At 42.3% G+C, this 16,402-nt stretch overlaps 1 long non-coding RNA gene across 1 annotated transcript; it reads right to left on the bottom strand.

The window, feature by feature from the left end:
* Positions 1 to 4: 4 nt before the first annotated feature.
* On the bottom strand, positions 5 to 8,290 carry LOC134171162 (uncharacterized). Its single transcript, XR_009967524.1, has 3 exons — positions 8,155 to 8,290; positions 6,673 to 6,787; positions 5 to 643 (listed from the first exon to the last, which is right to left on the bottom strand). It is a non-coding gene; the product is annotated as an uncharacterized LOC134171162 (long non-coding RNA).
* Positions 8,291 to 16,402: the final 8,112 nt, after the last annotated feature.

Genomic DNA, 16,402 nt, shown 5'->3' with positions numbered 1-16,402 from the left:
AGTAGCATTCAATGTGGCACTTTTGTGAGGTGTTTTTTACTGCTGCACTATGGAAAGACTGGATATTCTGGAGGTTCAGTCCCCTGGGTCGCACTGTGTGGTGTGTCCCTAGAGCACTGCTGGGCACATCAGAGATGCAGTGCCATTGGCTTGAAAGGGTCAACAGGCCAGGATCTGGCCTGCTGACAGGTTGTGGGTGTGTTGAAAACAGTGCCTTCAAAGCAAGAACCCCCCCAGCCAGCTGCAAGTCAGAGGGAGGAGAGATGCAAAGATGGGAAGTTCATGGCTCACATCCCGATATCAGTTCTGTTGATCACTAAGTATCATCTTTCACTGAAATCATCTGGACTACCTCACATGTCCACTAACAGGAAAAAATAATAAATGAGGTTCTCTCACAGGATACGTTTCTACTTCAGTTTAGTTATTCTGTCACATTGATGCATATTATATGGCCTTAACCAGTGGAAAAAGAAGCACTGCTTTCTGAAGGAGGCTGTAGTTGTGTACTCTTCTTCCCTTTTGTCCTCAGTCACATTCTCAGTCTTCATACACAAAGTTGAGAACACACTTTCTTTAGAAAGTACTGTGAAGCTCTGCAGGGAAACTGAACGCCAGCAGCTTGACCTGCAATTGCATTTGTCTGGAAGACTCAAAACAAATGTTGTAACTAAATTATTTATTTATCTCCAGGAATCTGTTTAGGCTCAAACACCTGCAGCCCAGCTGACTGATGCCATGCTGCTCCCCCTAGGAACTCATGATGGGATGGCATTGCCCACACAGAGCTCTGCAGCCCCTGCTCCAGCAGCTGTCACACCCACACTTTGCCCTTTGCTGCTAAAAAACAGTCTGAAGCCAGCCCCTTCACACTCATCTTTTCAAACACATCCACTGCCTTTCCATTTTATATGCAGTATAAAGATGTTCCTTGTGCCAGATTCTGCCAGCTTCACATGAACTAAGCAGAAAATGACCTCATGAGTAATCTACAGATTGCAGCTGGGTTATCTGCAGAACAAGGAACAGATTTTAAGGGAATCCCTCTGGGAAAGAGGTGTTTTAGTTACTTCTGATGCACAAACCAAGGGATGTGCACAGTGTGAATGATGGTATCACAGTCTGGCTGCAGTGGCTAAATAAAACTAAAATTGAACATTTTACACCATAAAAAAGCCTCTGCTATTAGTAAACAAGCATCTTGATTGAGCTGGTGGGATACAGCACTAAGATGCAGAGATCTCCAGTCTGTAAGTTTGCATGCCAAGGCTGTCTTCTAAAAGACATGAAGTAGTTCCCCAAACCCTCACATCTCACCTGTAGCTGAATGCAACACGTACAATTCTCACAGTGTCACCAGTAAAAACCCTGCTTTGAGACAAGGACAAATGGAAGGAATAAGGAAAAAAGAAAAAAAAAAGCAAAGCCTAGCACATTTTTTGGTTTGGTATCACCATATCATGATATTGCATTTCCACCCTGTCCTGGGTTCAGCAGTAGCAGTCATTTTTCTCTTTCGTGGTTGCTGTGTTTTGACTTCCAGCCTGGGAACAGTGCTGGTGATACCGACGTTTTCGGTTGTGGCTAAGTGATGTTTACCCTGACCAAGGACTTTGTGAGGCTCATGCTCTGCCAGGGAGGAGGGGAAGCTGGGAGGAAGCAGAGACGGGGCGCCTGACCCGGGCTAGCCAGGGAGGTATTCCATACCACAGCACGTCATGCCCGGGGTGGGGGGTAACTGGGGTTACCCGGAAGGACACGGGCTTCCAGGTGGGACTCGTTTCTTGGCCGGTGGTATTGTATTCTCTTCCCTTGTTGTTTTCTCTTATCATTGTTGTCGTTGGTGGTAGCGGTGGTGATTTGTGTTGTACATTGGTTGCTGGACTGTTCTTGTCTCAACCCGTGGGAGTTGCACTCTTTCGATCCTCCTCCCCATTGCTCCGGGAGTGGGGAAGGGGAGAGCCCCGGGGGGGGGGGCCTCGATTGCTCTCAGCCCAGCACCACTCACTAGGAGTGAGTGAACAAGTTGTCTGGCTAGGGTTTAAACCATGACACATCCCAACACACTTAGGCAAGGTGATGGGGTAACTCCAAGTAGCTTCTGAAGCCGTGTTCAAACTGCCTCTGGACTCCTATTAGTAACAGGAAGGGTCACAACTTCTGGCCTCTGAAGTATGGAGGCATTTTAAGTGACACCCATCGCATTTTGGCTCAGATACAAGCAGCTATGTTAACCAGAGAACAACCTAGACTTGTTTTTACCCAAAAGCAACATCCAAGTTTACTTGGTTTGAATGGTATTACTGAGGACACTAAGAAAGTTAATCATTCTACAGTTAAGAAGTTATGCAGCATCTTTTTAATATCCCAATTTGTACACAAATCTCACTGTACTGAGTGATCAGGAAAAAAACAAACACAGAACATGGGACTCAGACCCCACTGAGTGCTTCGAGCTAACTACAGAAAAACACAGCAGGCTGCAGATTTCTTTGGGAAAAGTCAGGAAGTTTGTTAGTTTTATAAAAGGCAGTACTGAAGAAAGGAACAGCAGCACTGTGAGAGAAACAAATGGTATCCTGTCACTAATGGCTGAGCAAAGGGGATGGACGTGTTGGCATTCAGAAGAGATCTGATGCATACAGTATGCCTGCATAGCAGCAGCCCTGAAATGTAGGGAGTGGACATTTTAGATGAAGCAGAGGAAGAGGCAGTGGGAAGATGATTTTAACTGTGCTCCAAGCAGTAATTGGACATCCCACTCATCTTAGTCATACATTACCCAGAAGAGGAATTAAGAACTATTTAAGAGTAAGTAGAAAGTAACAGCCATCCAGAAGAGTGTGATCCTATTGCCTGAAGGCAGGGGCTCAGCATTCAGCAGGTGTATATCTGCCTTCAATAAATTTAATTGTTTCAGTGAGTTTCACCACAGTAAGATTATGGCTGCACACCTCTATGTATAGTGACCATAGATATTTTATTCCTCCCATCCCGTTCCCAGTAAGAGGCAGAACCAGTCTGCTGCTTCTCTTCACAAGTTCCTTGAACCCTACAGCTGCCTGAAAGACAAACCTGAAAAGCACAGAAGTTAGTAATTGCTCCATCATCAAGCATCAGGTCCTCCAGAAGCTTCCTGACCCCAAACTTGCTCTTTCTCCCTATTCCAAGTGCTGAGCACCTGAATCACTGATGCCAGGTACCTGACCAAACTACAGGAAATCCGAACATAACCAGCAGTCCTGTGAGCCACAGCAGAGCTGGGTTTTATGGCAGTTATAGCCAGTTTTGCTTTGGCTGTGTATCTCTGGCAGCAATCTGCCTAGGTGTCTGACACATAGGTATAACTCTTGAAAAGTGAATTCAATGAGTACTTGTGGTCCTCAGTTTATTAGGAAACTTCTGGGACAAAATTAACAAGAAAGTCTGAGGATGAGGTATTCAAGGACCTAAATTATTTTACAAATACCATTTCTTAAAATGCAAGTCTTCAATCACATTGACTTTTGGTGAAACAACCTTGTGAATACCTGCATTACTTTGGAATAGACAATTTTTTTGTTTTAAAACTGGGATCTGCTCAGGGGCATTATGTGAACATCAAAATCTATTCAACAAGTTAGACTTTGTTTCAGGAAGTGATCTGCTTACCCATGAAAAACAGGAGAGAGGAAACAGAAGCAGTATAGGATTGGTCAGCCTATTGTGAGTGTTAAAATCTTCATTTCTGCAGATGGTGTTTTGGACTGAATTGGCTCTCCCAGTTTTCTGGAATCATATACTTAGAGACAGACTGATCTGTTTACACTTATGTGACCCAGCTGGAAGCAGGTGAGAAAACTCAGCCTGAAGTAAAACCAGAAAGGTATGAAACACTCAAACTGTGCTAAGTAGGGCTGTGGCTTACAGGATTTTAGCATGGCTGTAATGTAGAAACATGTTGATCCGTTCAGTAAGTTTAATTACATCTTAGGATCTATTAACATGCCGCCGTGCTGGACACATAGGCTTGGAAATCCTGCACTTAAGTGATGCCACAGCAGGATACTTTACCAGCAGTAGCAGCCAGCCCCACCTTTGCACTCCCTTACCTCTATAATGCCACAGAGCTGAGCCTAACCACCTGCTCCTGGGCCAAAATCTCTGCTCAGCCCCATTTCAGCATCCCAAGCCAAAGTGGCATTGGAGAGCAATGGTTGCTCATCTACATGCAGGTCACGGCAGCTTTTGAACAGGATAATGCACCCATACAACCACAAATCTTATCTTGGAGCAGGAAAGCTGCTGGGGGCTGCCACACAGGACGAAGCTCTTCACATACTGATTTGTGTGAACACAGACCTCAGCATGAAGTCAATATAGACTTCTTAAAATAAAACATAAACTTGAGGAAAAAAAATATATGTTCTGGCATATAACTCCTCATAACTTTCTAATGAACCCAGTAAAAAACCAAATCTTCCAGCATCTGAATTCCCAGTACTGGAGCTACTATACTATTGATAGTTAGCATTAAGTTACAGTGAATTTAAAAGCCTCAGAGGCATGATATAAGCATACATTACAACAGAATTTGTCTAGCAAGTTCCAGCCTTGATAAGCTAACAATATACTGAGAAAGCCAGCAATGTAACTGCCAACAGTATACTTTTAAGGCACTTCTGTAAAGCACAGGACCATAATAGAAAAATACTTTAAAAGGAAACAAACCATTCCCACCATATGAAGATGTGCCCTCCCAAAAGATAACCTCATTGACGTGAGCCTTTTTAAAAGGCTAGATGAAGCAGGATAGAACACACAAACTGTATCTCTCTCCTAGAGTCTGTGCCTGTAAATCTGCAGATGAAATACTGGGGAAATGAAATGAGTCTCACTAAATTCATGCTGAAGAGTTTAAATGGTCAAGTTATATGCCTATTTTTATAGATATCCTATCTTTATATGTATGAACAGTCCTTTCTTCAACTAAGCTTTCCCACATGTGAAGTATTTCAGTTCAACAGCTATTGCAATAACTATGTTTTCTTTGAAATACCCTGAGCAAACTTCATATCGAGGCTTTTCTCTGCAGACATTGTATTTTTAATGGTATCAAGTTTTTGTAGATCTCACCGTAAAAAATGGTGAGATCTACTCAAAATGCAAGTTATGAACAACAACGAAAAAATTAAGACAACTGAAACATGTAGTTGAAAAGTTCATAAAAACAGCAAAAATATGACTATGGATGTATATTTTACTTAGAGGAAACCGGGGGGGGGGGGGGGGGGGGGAGAGAAGAAGAAATCTATACAGACTACCAGATCACTGCCTGCTGCTGTGATTGTTTATTTTCATGGGCTAGTTATGACTCACAGCAATAGGCTTGGCTTATGGAGATATGAATCCACAAGGCTGCCAATCCTAGGATTATGTGTGTATTTACAGGTAATCCATCCTCATATGTCCCTCCTACTTACCTACGTTTTAAGTATATGATGCTCTAAGTAGTCATCCTATCAGGAGAACACTTAAGCACATGAACACAGGATAATTCAGTGTGTCTTTAATACTTACAAGCCAGATCTTACAAAGCCAGTCAGGATTTCGCTACTCAAAGATGGAGCCAGAACATGAGACAAACCAGGCTCATCTGCAGCACATGATGGGACCCCATGATAGGTCCAGCCCGGGGAGGTACGTGCAAGCTCCACTGGAAGAAGCATTACCTTGCCAACGTAGATAGGTCCAATTAGTTCAGGCACAGGGCTGGCTTATTGGGTTTTTTAGTAGGCATTTTTGATTCACTGGAATAGTTTCCCACTGACTCCTAAAGAGCTGTGCATCCCAGCCAAGGTAGGGCTGAATAGGGTGCTGGATGGGAAGAAAGCAGGAAATTCTTACAATGGTATTTTCACCAAGAGATAGAGATACATGGAGACGTTCCTCAGAGGGGGTTTTAATACAACCTGGAACAAGACCCCACCTGCTTTGCTATTAAGGATTTATTCCTATCACTCCTATATACTGTTATTTCCACCTTCATAACACAGGCTGTACCGCTACAAGTATTTTGGTTCAGAGGGTGGCCCCACAATGTAATCCAGATTTTTAAGGAAAGATCCCCTATTGAGAAAGTGACTGGCAAACTTCAGAATAAGTTGGAAAATCTTTTTTGTCCTTTCCTCCTCAAAGCAATAGTTCTCACCCCATCCTTCATCTGTTTCTAATTTTGAGCTGAAGATGATCTTGGATGATCCAGAAAACTTGTCTATTTTTTTGGCTTCTTCTCTTCTAGTTCCTTCCATTGTTTTAATGTTATAATGAAAACAAAACAAAAAAACACCCCCCCAAAAAAAAGCTTTCCTCCAAGCTGCAGCTCACTTAGAGGTCTCTGAAGGGACTTAAGATGATATTGTACATCACTAGCAAGTAGTCACTAGTAGTGAAAATAAACAGTAGCTACCCTGTCTTACAGTGATCCTTTACTGAATGACACAAGGATACTGTCAGAAAGTTTGCTGTTGCAAGTTCTCAGTCCCACTTCTCCCTCACCCAACCAATGGTGTTAGCTAGCCACAGATATTCAGAAGTATTTTTTAATTTACATTAATTAATACCAAATGATTGCAATGTCTCTAGGCCCAGAGAATTTGGAATACAGCTGCCTGCAGCATTAAAGTAACTTACCGCATAGCTACAGTGTGAATAGTGCCAAAAGTTTACAGTGATAGGCCTTCAAAATCCCTTGCTTAGGAGCGAGCATTGCCTCCTCTAGTGAGCCATGGACACACAGACTTCACAACTCTACAAGGAAAAAAAAAAAAGAGTGCTTGCTGTCATATAATAATGCTTCAATAGCTACATGAATAGTTTTCTGTGTCTTAGACTATTTTACAATTGTCCATTGCAGATGGCACAAAATCCTCTAGGCTACACTCACTGCAGCAGGGAACCTCGCAGAAAGAGGCAGCCAGTCATCCGCTCCCAGCCTTGTATTGCAGACAATATGCTGAAGTCCGTATTAACCTCCTACTGCAGAACAACAGTGAAAGCCCTGGCATATCTGCTGTAGTTCCTGGTAGGCTTGCATCTTCGCAGATTGGCAGCCTGGGTTTAACATACTTTGTGTGTTTGCTCTTCTGTTTCCTGGAGCACATACTTAACTCTTATCTCCCTTGGATCCTCTGGGGACAGCGGCTGGAACAGTGCCTAAAGTTGGTGCGTCATCACCAATATCATTTATTTTCATTTCATAGGTGTGGAGACAGCCACAGGGGATCCATAAGTCTGTGCCTGGCTCCAGTGTTGTCTCTTTTGAGTGTAAATCTTATGTTGCCAAAAACTATGACGAGAGACCAATCTCACTCCTGTACCAGCCAACACACATATAATTTCACATTGATTGCCAACCCTGCCTGATCGGAAGTATTTTCAAGTCCTCCTATTTCTGCCAGAAATGGTTTTAAACAAGAGAAAAATCCTCAGTGACGATACAGGAAGACTGCTTCTTTAAGTTGAAGTAATTAAATTAACTCGTTTGCACTGACCTCTTTCCAGGAAAATCCAGCTCATTAAAAGTATTTCTCACAGGGGCCAGTTTTCAAAAACTGTATCTTGATAAGCATTAAATGTGAGCTCTGGCTAACCAAGGGCAGAGGAGTAGCTTCCACCGACCATGCACATATTGGAAAGCATTTACTGTCTTGAGAATTCATAGCCTAAAAGATACTGCCACAAACTGCAACATTTCTCCACAGGGATTTTAGTACAAGTCAAAGGTAACAACCATGTATGATGTTTTGATCATGTTTGGGAAAGTAGGATCAATCCCAGGGCACCCTGCAGTCTTACTAAAACTAACAGCTTCTTCAACAAGGAGGAGAACCTTATTTAGGTGGAAGGCGGCACTGCTGTACAACTGCATAGCCTTACATCTCAAACTGCATCTCAAGCCGCACTGAGAGTCAGCATTAACCAAAGAACACCCACCCCTTGCTTTCCCAAGAAAGAGCTTTGGAGTTTTATCGTCAATAGCAAACAGCATTGCTATGCATTTTAAGATTAGAATAGTGCAGTCCCCCCAGGGATATATACAAGGTCAGCAACCTGTTTATGCACTCTTAAGCACAAAAGTTCACGTGTATAAAGAGCTAAGGAAGAAAATCTTACAGCCAGCATATTCCACAAGAGCTTTCATCATCTTGCCCTAACAGGACTTTACACTCCAAGCCTATATCCTCCACAGTCCTGTCTTCCTTCCTTTACCTACCAGTCTTTCAACTAATGAGCAGCTTATCTATCAATTCACCACCTGCTAGCAATTTATGATCTGGCCACCACCCTCAGCTCATCGTCATATACATAATGAAGCACGAAAGAGTGGGATGTTACTGTGAATCCCTTGGAAAGGTCAGTCCTAAAGTGAGAGGCTTCCTGAAACAAGTAGCCTAACATTTAGGTGGGACAGCTGGAGCCACAGCTGTAACTGTTGAATGAAAAACAACTTTCAACTCAACAGCACTTTGGAAAAATCACAATCCCAGGAAGTGTTTTATACATGCACAGCAATATTTTCTTATAAAGACTTACTTGGTTTTTATTTATGTTTTTACTTAAGCTGAGTTCAGTTGTCATTTTTAGATGGCTCTAAATTCAACAGATATTTGTGATTACATTTGTTTGGGATTTGCAATCCAGAAGTATCAGCCCTATTTCCTACCTGTCTTTGTACACAACCCTTGTGGCACCTCTGTTTCTGGTAAGATAAGAAATCTGTAGCTGTATCCAGTGTGGAAAATATACTGGGACTACAGCTGAAAGATGTTTGTGAGGGATCTTTCATCTGCCTGGAAAAAGAAAATCCAACAAGCCTAAAACATGTCAGTGCTGATTCATAGGTGTCCTGGGTTCGGCAGTAGCAGTCATTATTCCCCTTTTTGGTGGCTGGTGCAGTGCGGTGTTTTGACTTTCAGCTTGGGAACAGAGCTGATAGTACTGTTTTGGTTTGGCCAAGGACTTTGTGAGCCTCATGCTCTGCCAGGGAGGAGGGGAAGCCAGGAGGAAGCAGAGACAGGACACCTGACCCAAACTGACCAAAGAGGTATTCCATACCACAGCACGTCATGCCCAGGATGTAACTGGGAGTTAGCCGGAAGGGCTGGGAGACTGCAGGGTTGGAGGAGGTATCGGTCAGAGCTTGGTCGAGCTGGGGGGGCGAGTTATCGGTTGGCTGGTGGTGAGATGATGTATTCTCTTCCCTTGTTATTTCCTTTATCATTATTATCACTGGTGGTAGCAGTAGTGATTTGTGTTATACCTTAGTTACTAAACTGTTCTTATCTCAACCCGTGGGAGTTGCATTCTTTTCGATTCTCCTCTCCGTCCCTCCGAGAGCAGGGGGAGGGCAAGAAAAGGGGGGGAAGTGAGCGAACGAGTTACCTGACTGGGTTTAAACCACGACAATAGGTCATACACAGCATATATGAGACTGGGTGCATGGTACTGCCTCTAAAGGCCCTTGACAAACCTTCAGAAAGTTTGGAAATAAGACTGCGATTTCTGAGCAGGCTTAAAAGGGACATAGCCCTCGCAGTGGGCATGTCTCTCATTCCCATGTTGCTCAGATCCTGCTTTTGCAGGCCAGCCTTTACCTGCTCTATGTGCCTTCGCCTGTTCCTCAGCCTCCAGTGAAGCTCTTGGATGGTGACCATGCGAGAGCTGCAAGACAGCCTGCTCCTCACGCACACTTCCAGTACATTGTCTGAAACAGCTGCTGAACATAAGCAGCTTCCCTATCCTTCCTCCGGATATTTGATGGTCCTCTAGCTAAATTGCCCAGCCTCACAGATTATCCCAGCTAAAACCTATGTCCACCTTCTCCTCCCCGCAGCTTCTCTTCCTTGTTTTAGGCTTGAAAATGAAATATAATCATACAAGACATGTAGCCTAGCTTCTTAATTATATCAGCAATGAAACCAGCTAATTATTAACAGCTCTACTTTTCTGAAAGGAGGTGGTCGAGGTGCAGTACCAGGCTAAGAAGTGGCTGTCCAAAGGAGATTTCTGTGTGTGTCTTGGTGCCCACATTGCCCTGCCTGGGTCCAAGTTAAGGAATTGTAAAAAGCCTTTGAAGCAGACTCAGCATGTCATCTGCATATGTTTGCAGCTGGTTTACTGTTAGCAAGGCCAGAGCAGATAAATAATTATGTGTATCTGACCTCTATTTGTTGACATTAGCTTTCTTTCTTGGAAACTCTCTTTGTACACTGTCCAACCCTTGTCTGGATGCTCATAGCATCTCTTCTTTCATATTCCTGAAAAGTGCCATGCCACAAATTTGCAGAAGACTTCCAGAAATGCTTCTAAGAAAAGCACAAGTTATTTGATCAGCTGTAATTCCCATCTCCCCTAGAAAGTCGGCATCAACTTCAGGTGAGCACAGGCTCCTGCACAGAGGGAGGATGACCACAGTGCAGCCAGAGGCAATTCCTTTTGTACATCCGCCTTCCCTTTAGTTACAAAGCACCCTCTGCAGCTGCTCAGCCTCTGCACTGTTCCTGCAGGTCACTTTGATTCCCTGCCGTATCTCACTGCTCACCAGGTCCAAAGCCACATAGGCATTTCTGTGCCTAATTTTAACTGAAGTGAAGGGGTGGTAGGTATCTAAATACTGCTAGCTCTGAGTCATTCAACAAGCCTTACCTCCCCCAGGCAGCCTTGCTCAAGGACAGCATGAAATAGCATTCAGGGTAGTAGGTAAGCTAAGATGCTGTCAGTTCATCTTTTTAAAAGCTCCATAAAAATATTCAGAGTATTCAGCCACCCACACTGGCTGAACTTATGAGTTTCTCCCACACTGTGTGGCCTTTGAATGCGTTCAGAGCTCCTTTTACCTGAGGATACTTTTACTTCTTATTCTTTAGATAAAAAGCACTGATGTCTGATCTTTGCATGAACAACATAGACCGTGGCAGGTAAAAATCTGTCCAGGTTAAAGAGAGCAAATAAAAAAGTCTTAGTTCTGACTCCACCATTCCACAAAATCTATATCAATGGCATTAAATATGTTCAGTGGCATTACTCCAGTTTATGACACTGAGAGACCCAGAAGCACTAGCATACAGAGATTTTATTATTATTTTCCATACCTAATTATCAAATAACATCTGACATTTCTAAAATTCAAAGATAATTAAAGTATAATTTTAAGATTTGCAGCTGTGTCTCGGGTAAGCTGGTGCAAGCAGATTCCTCACTTCTGCATTTTATAGTAACACAGGTCCAGCCAGTTTTGTATTTAGAATCAAATATAGTAGCCTTTTGTTTTTAAGATACATTTAAACAATATATCCAATCAAATTTAGAAAAGGAAAACAGAATAGGGCTATTTTTGCTAACCTTGCATTTTACAAAGTCTTGTCTCTATGAAATCTAAATTCTGTGACAAATTTTACTTTACACCTTGAATGTCACAATCTCTTGTAAAAGACAGAACCAAAACACAAACTTGCACTAAAAATTTTCAAGGATTTCACTTTAATTAATAAGTATATAAAATTCAGCAACATTTGTTTGCTTTGGAAAGCTATTCTGAAATGTTTAACACATCTACAGAAGCATCTACAGAATGGAGACAGGGGATGCTGCTTTACCAGTGCCAAGGTCTGTCACACTGCATATTAGAAGTCTGGATGAGAAAGAATTTTCTGAGTAATTCAAGTGCTGTGCAAATGAAGTTAGCAGTTTAGATACATTTATAAAAACAAAGGCTGGTAATTACAAAGCTAGAATGAGCTTGGACTGTGTTTACACTTGCCTTCTGGAAAGTAAAATGTAATCAGAGGAATTAAAAAAACTTAGCTTTCCAGATTTTCTCTTTTTCTGGGGTCTTGTCAGTTGTGGTTGTTTTCTTGTGGCAGGATAATGTGGAAGATTTCTGTGTCCTTATTCACTGGTGAGGTTTGATGAGACAGCTGGTGATACCCCATGCTAGAACAGCTGGGAATGGACATGTAGTGTTTCCGGACAGTACAATACAAGAAAGCAATCTGCGTCTATCAGCTATCAGTCACCTTCCTTTCAATTAGCTTCAGATGCATTGTCTAAATACATAGTGAGATATGAGCAATCCAGATTCCGCAGTCCTCAGGTAGAGCTTGACTGGTTTTGTTACTGCAATCCACTGAACTTTGAAAAGAGAAATTCCCAGCCATGCTCAGGAGCTTCTTTTTGTAGCACGTATCTGACAAATCAGCCTTAACACAGCGTGCATTTACAACCTTGCAGTTAAAGGCCTTAAACCTGCTGCTAAGACCTGATTTAATCGGATGGGTTTCTTTGAAGTAAGATTAACTAAATTTATACAGAAAGTGCTCATCCAGTCCTAAGCAGCCTTCCAGAGTCTCTGGGAATTCAGAAGTAAAAGGTATCTGGAGATGGTGATTCATCCATCCTCTTGGATACCTACCTTAGGGTGGGCGATGTGCCCTCTGTGCTGCTGATTCCTGGGGAGATAAGTGATTGGAGCCTTTGGTTTCTGACAGTTAAGACAAGCCCTATCTTTAGTTTCTACAGCTTTGCAGACTTTTCACTGCAGTGAAGAACAGAAGATAATCTGTAAAATACCAGACTGAAGGCCCTTCTAGCCCATACCCTGCTTCCCACCGTGGCTTAGAGTGGATGCCGAATGCAAACTCCCTGTAACACTCCCCTAGTTCCCAGCCATTTCAGGACAGGAACTTCTTGATGATGCTGTTGTTTCTACCTCTCTTTCATTAAATACTCCAGTCTTTCCCTGAACCCATATAAAACTTCAGCATACACACCATTCTTCAGAAAGGAGACCCACAGGTCAGCTGCCTGAGATGTTTTGTTTGGAACCCTACTATTTTATTAGCTTCATCTGAAGCCTCCTACCTCTTTTACTAAAAAAGAGTGAAAAATTAATCTACTCATTCTCTCCATGTCACTCAAGATGTTTTTGCAAATCCATCACCTCCTCCTCCATCATCTCCTTTCCAAATGAAAAAGTCCTAGCTTAGTCATCTGTCATACAGTCTTTCTGTAACTTTGATCATCTTTGTTGTCCATCCCTGAATCTTTTCCCGCTGCCCTGTAAATTTCTTCTGATGAAGGGATCAGGACTTTCTAAGCTAAGAACAGACAAGCTCACACCTGGCATCCCAAATTTGTTGCAGTGCTTCTAACTCAGGATCAAAACGCTTGTCAGTGCAGTGACAGGCTGCAGGCAGCAGCTGAAGAGCCTGAGCAGTGTTACAGAGACTGCATCCTCTGAAATAACTTGGGCAGACTCAGTCAGGTCTTCTTACCTCATCTATTTCCACTGAAGCTAGTACATAGAAGAGGTAGCAAGTCCCACCTCATTGTGGCAGAGTCATTGCAGGTTGAGGAACTGCAGTGCAGGCACTGACAGGAAGGCACCCTGAGTGCGGACCTTCCTGAGACACAGAGCTGGCATGGCCGATGCTGCCTTCTTCACGCTTCTCCCAGATCTCTTGGGTGCCTTACCCACAGCATTAGGAGGCTGAAGAAAGGGCTGAGTTTCCCAGTTCTTCTGTCAAAGGCAACCCTCACTTGCCAAGCAGAAGAAATGAGATAAAAGATAAAGATCCCTGTCTACACATGTTCATGCAGAGAGGGCAATTGTACCAGAACGTCTGATCACCTAACACTGGAAGCAAGCATGTGTTGTAAATAATCAACATGCAGAGCTTGTGGGGAGGCCATTCAGACAGCATTTCCATTTGATTTAATGGCAGACATGAATATGGTGAAAGCCTAGTGGACCTGTGCAATTCCAGGGCTCTCTCAGTATGCTGGAGTCCTTGCACATGTGGTATAAAGTTGGTCTCTATCTGCCTGCCTGCAGAGCAGGAGCTGAAGAAGCAGGAGAGCAGGTTGTCCCTCAAGTGGAAGTGTTCAGCTTTAACCCAGACACCCTCAGAAGCTCTGTTCAAAGCTTGGGTTGAAGCAACCCAAAACCTTTAAATAATAGCCTTTAGAGAAGCACTCTGGGAGGCTTCGCTTTGTCCTTTTTCAGTGCACTTCACTGATATGCTTACTTTGTGAATATTGTTTTCAGCAGTGAACAAATGGCCCCTTGCTGGTCACCACAAATGTATTATTATTACCTTTACCTAAATCTCTTTTCAAAGACAGCAAGATGGTGTTTGTTTTGCTTCCAGATAAACAATCTTGAAAAACACAAAAACATAAATTACTGGGGGGTGGGGGAGAAGGGAGTAGGAAAAAGGAAGACAGCAGAAAGAACAAAAAAGAAAAAAATGAGGAGGAAAAAAATGAAAAGAAAAAAAGAACAGTAGGTCAGGGAAAACTAAAAAGAAAAAAGCAAAAAGACTGATGCAACATGTTCAAAGCCACTGAATATGAGCCTTGAGGTATCTGCCTGAAAAACATGCTAGACTTACAAAGCCATGGTACCTTCATTCACTGCATTACAAAGTAAAGCAGTTCAGCTTGAATCACTTGAATTCTTGATAGCCAGGTAATTATTTCTTAAATGGTGCTAACATCCTATTTGCCCATAGTGTAATGGTCAAATAGGTGGGCAGAGGAAAACAAGACTGGTTATTCACCCCAATAAAGCTAAGGAGTTCTGGATAGCATTGGCTGAGAATCTATTTTCATTTGGATTATGACTTTTTCTAAGTCTTAAGGGTAATGCAAACCTTTTCAAACAATAACAGACTCAATTAAAAGTATGTGATATACAGTGTTCAGACTCCAAGGTTAGAAAAACACATTTTAAAAGCATAGCTTTATTATTATTACTTGCTATTATAGAATATCAGCCAAAGAAAATATTTTTGGCTTCAGAAAAATGTGAAATTCCCAGTAGGGTGGGATGCAGCTGACATTCCTAGTGGTTTGCTGTCTTGTTTGGAGCACCATGTGGTTAACAGCTAAAGGGCAGAGATGGTTGCTACTGAAGAATTGCAGTCACCTCGAAGAAATGCATGGCCTGGAGCATTTCATAGTTCACCTGGAACAGAAATGCAAAGGTGAATAAAGGAAGGGAAAAGAGGTAATTTACTTTGGATTATTGCTATTGGTGTGATGTCATTGTTACTTGTTAAGTTCCCTTTGTACTGAATTGTACTTTGCACAATATTGGTAACAATGCAGTATTAAATATGGCAAAGCAGCTGCACCATTCTTTTATGTCAAAGAACCAAAACAGTGGGACTTGCACTAACATCTACAGTGTCACATTTCTGCGATAAAACCTGCTTTTTACTGCTCCAAAAGCAGGAAGACTTCATTTCTGATCTTTCAGGAAAGCTACAGTGATAAGCAAGTGCCTGTATGAGGACAGGAAAATAGAGCTGATTGATTGCATAAAGCTTTCACCCTTTTCATCACATGCATATGGTCCTTTTTCATCCCTCAGAGACTGGTGGGCTGCCAGGAGCTGTGAAATCTCTGAGCCTGGGTGCAGGAGAATCAATGAGTCATGAGGAAACGACTGAGAAAGGAAATTACAGTGATTACTGCACGAGTTAAGAAAGATACAACCCTGGGCTTTCTAACAGGTCCCCTTTTCTACCTACATTGCTGGCTGTACACTCCACCATGCTGATCTTTTGAAATCTGGGCCCTCAAGCACTTGAACCTGTTTACATTTTCACATCTTGGAGGCAATCATGAAGCAAACACAAGGCCAGAGATTCTTGAAGCACATGAAGTCCAGTAATGTGATCCTCTCCTGTAATGAGATTTGTTCCTTTTATAATGAGATTTCATACCTTCACCCACCCTGCAAAGGGTATGAATGACAGCCTGTTTTCAAGATTAATTTCTAGCAACCCGTATAGAATCTAATGCACCTATAGACTTGATTCCAAGGCCACACAGTAATCTATGCAAAAAAAAAATAGGTATCTGACATCTCCAAAACGCTAAGCAAAGAAACCGTCCCATGCTGCAGTTTTGTTTTCTTTGCTACAATCGTACTGGTGGAACTAGGATAGTAATAACCACCTGCAAAAATTACCCAGTATGTTTTTCCTCTGTTGAAAAATACATAGTAATTCAGGAAAACATAGTTTAATCACTATATATCACTAATGAGGCACTTTTTGCTGTTCAAGTAACATGAAAGAGTCAAGGGTCTTTTTTTTCCCTTTCTTGTGTGCATGAAGTGAGTATTTAGTGAATCAACTTGTAGTCTGAAGAGTGCAAAACATCTCCTCTAAGGAACTCAGTGTCTTCATCTTTAAAAACCTTTGGTGAGGCGTTGAAGCATCTTCTGTTTCAGTTAAATTTCATGGGAAATTTGTAATTGACTTCAAACTGAAACAGAAATTGATCCTCTGGGTATAATTCACATTACTAAGAAGTAATGGGGAAAGAGTGTGAGCACTAATTAAAACTAAGA

The sequence above is a fragment of the Pezoporus occidentalis genome, unplaced genomic scaffold, assembly GCF_034315485.1.
Source record: "Pezoporus occidentalis ecotype Australia unplaced genomic scaffold, CSIRO_AGI_Poc_V1 ctg4, whole genome shotgun sequence".
Taxonomy (NCBI): Eukaryota; Metazoa; Chordata; class Aves; order Psittaciformes; family Psittacidae; genus Pezoporus; species Pezoporus occidentalis.
This window is presented reverse-complemented; position numbering and strand designations above follow the sequence as displayed.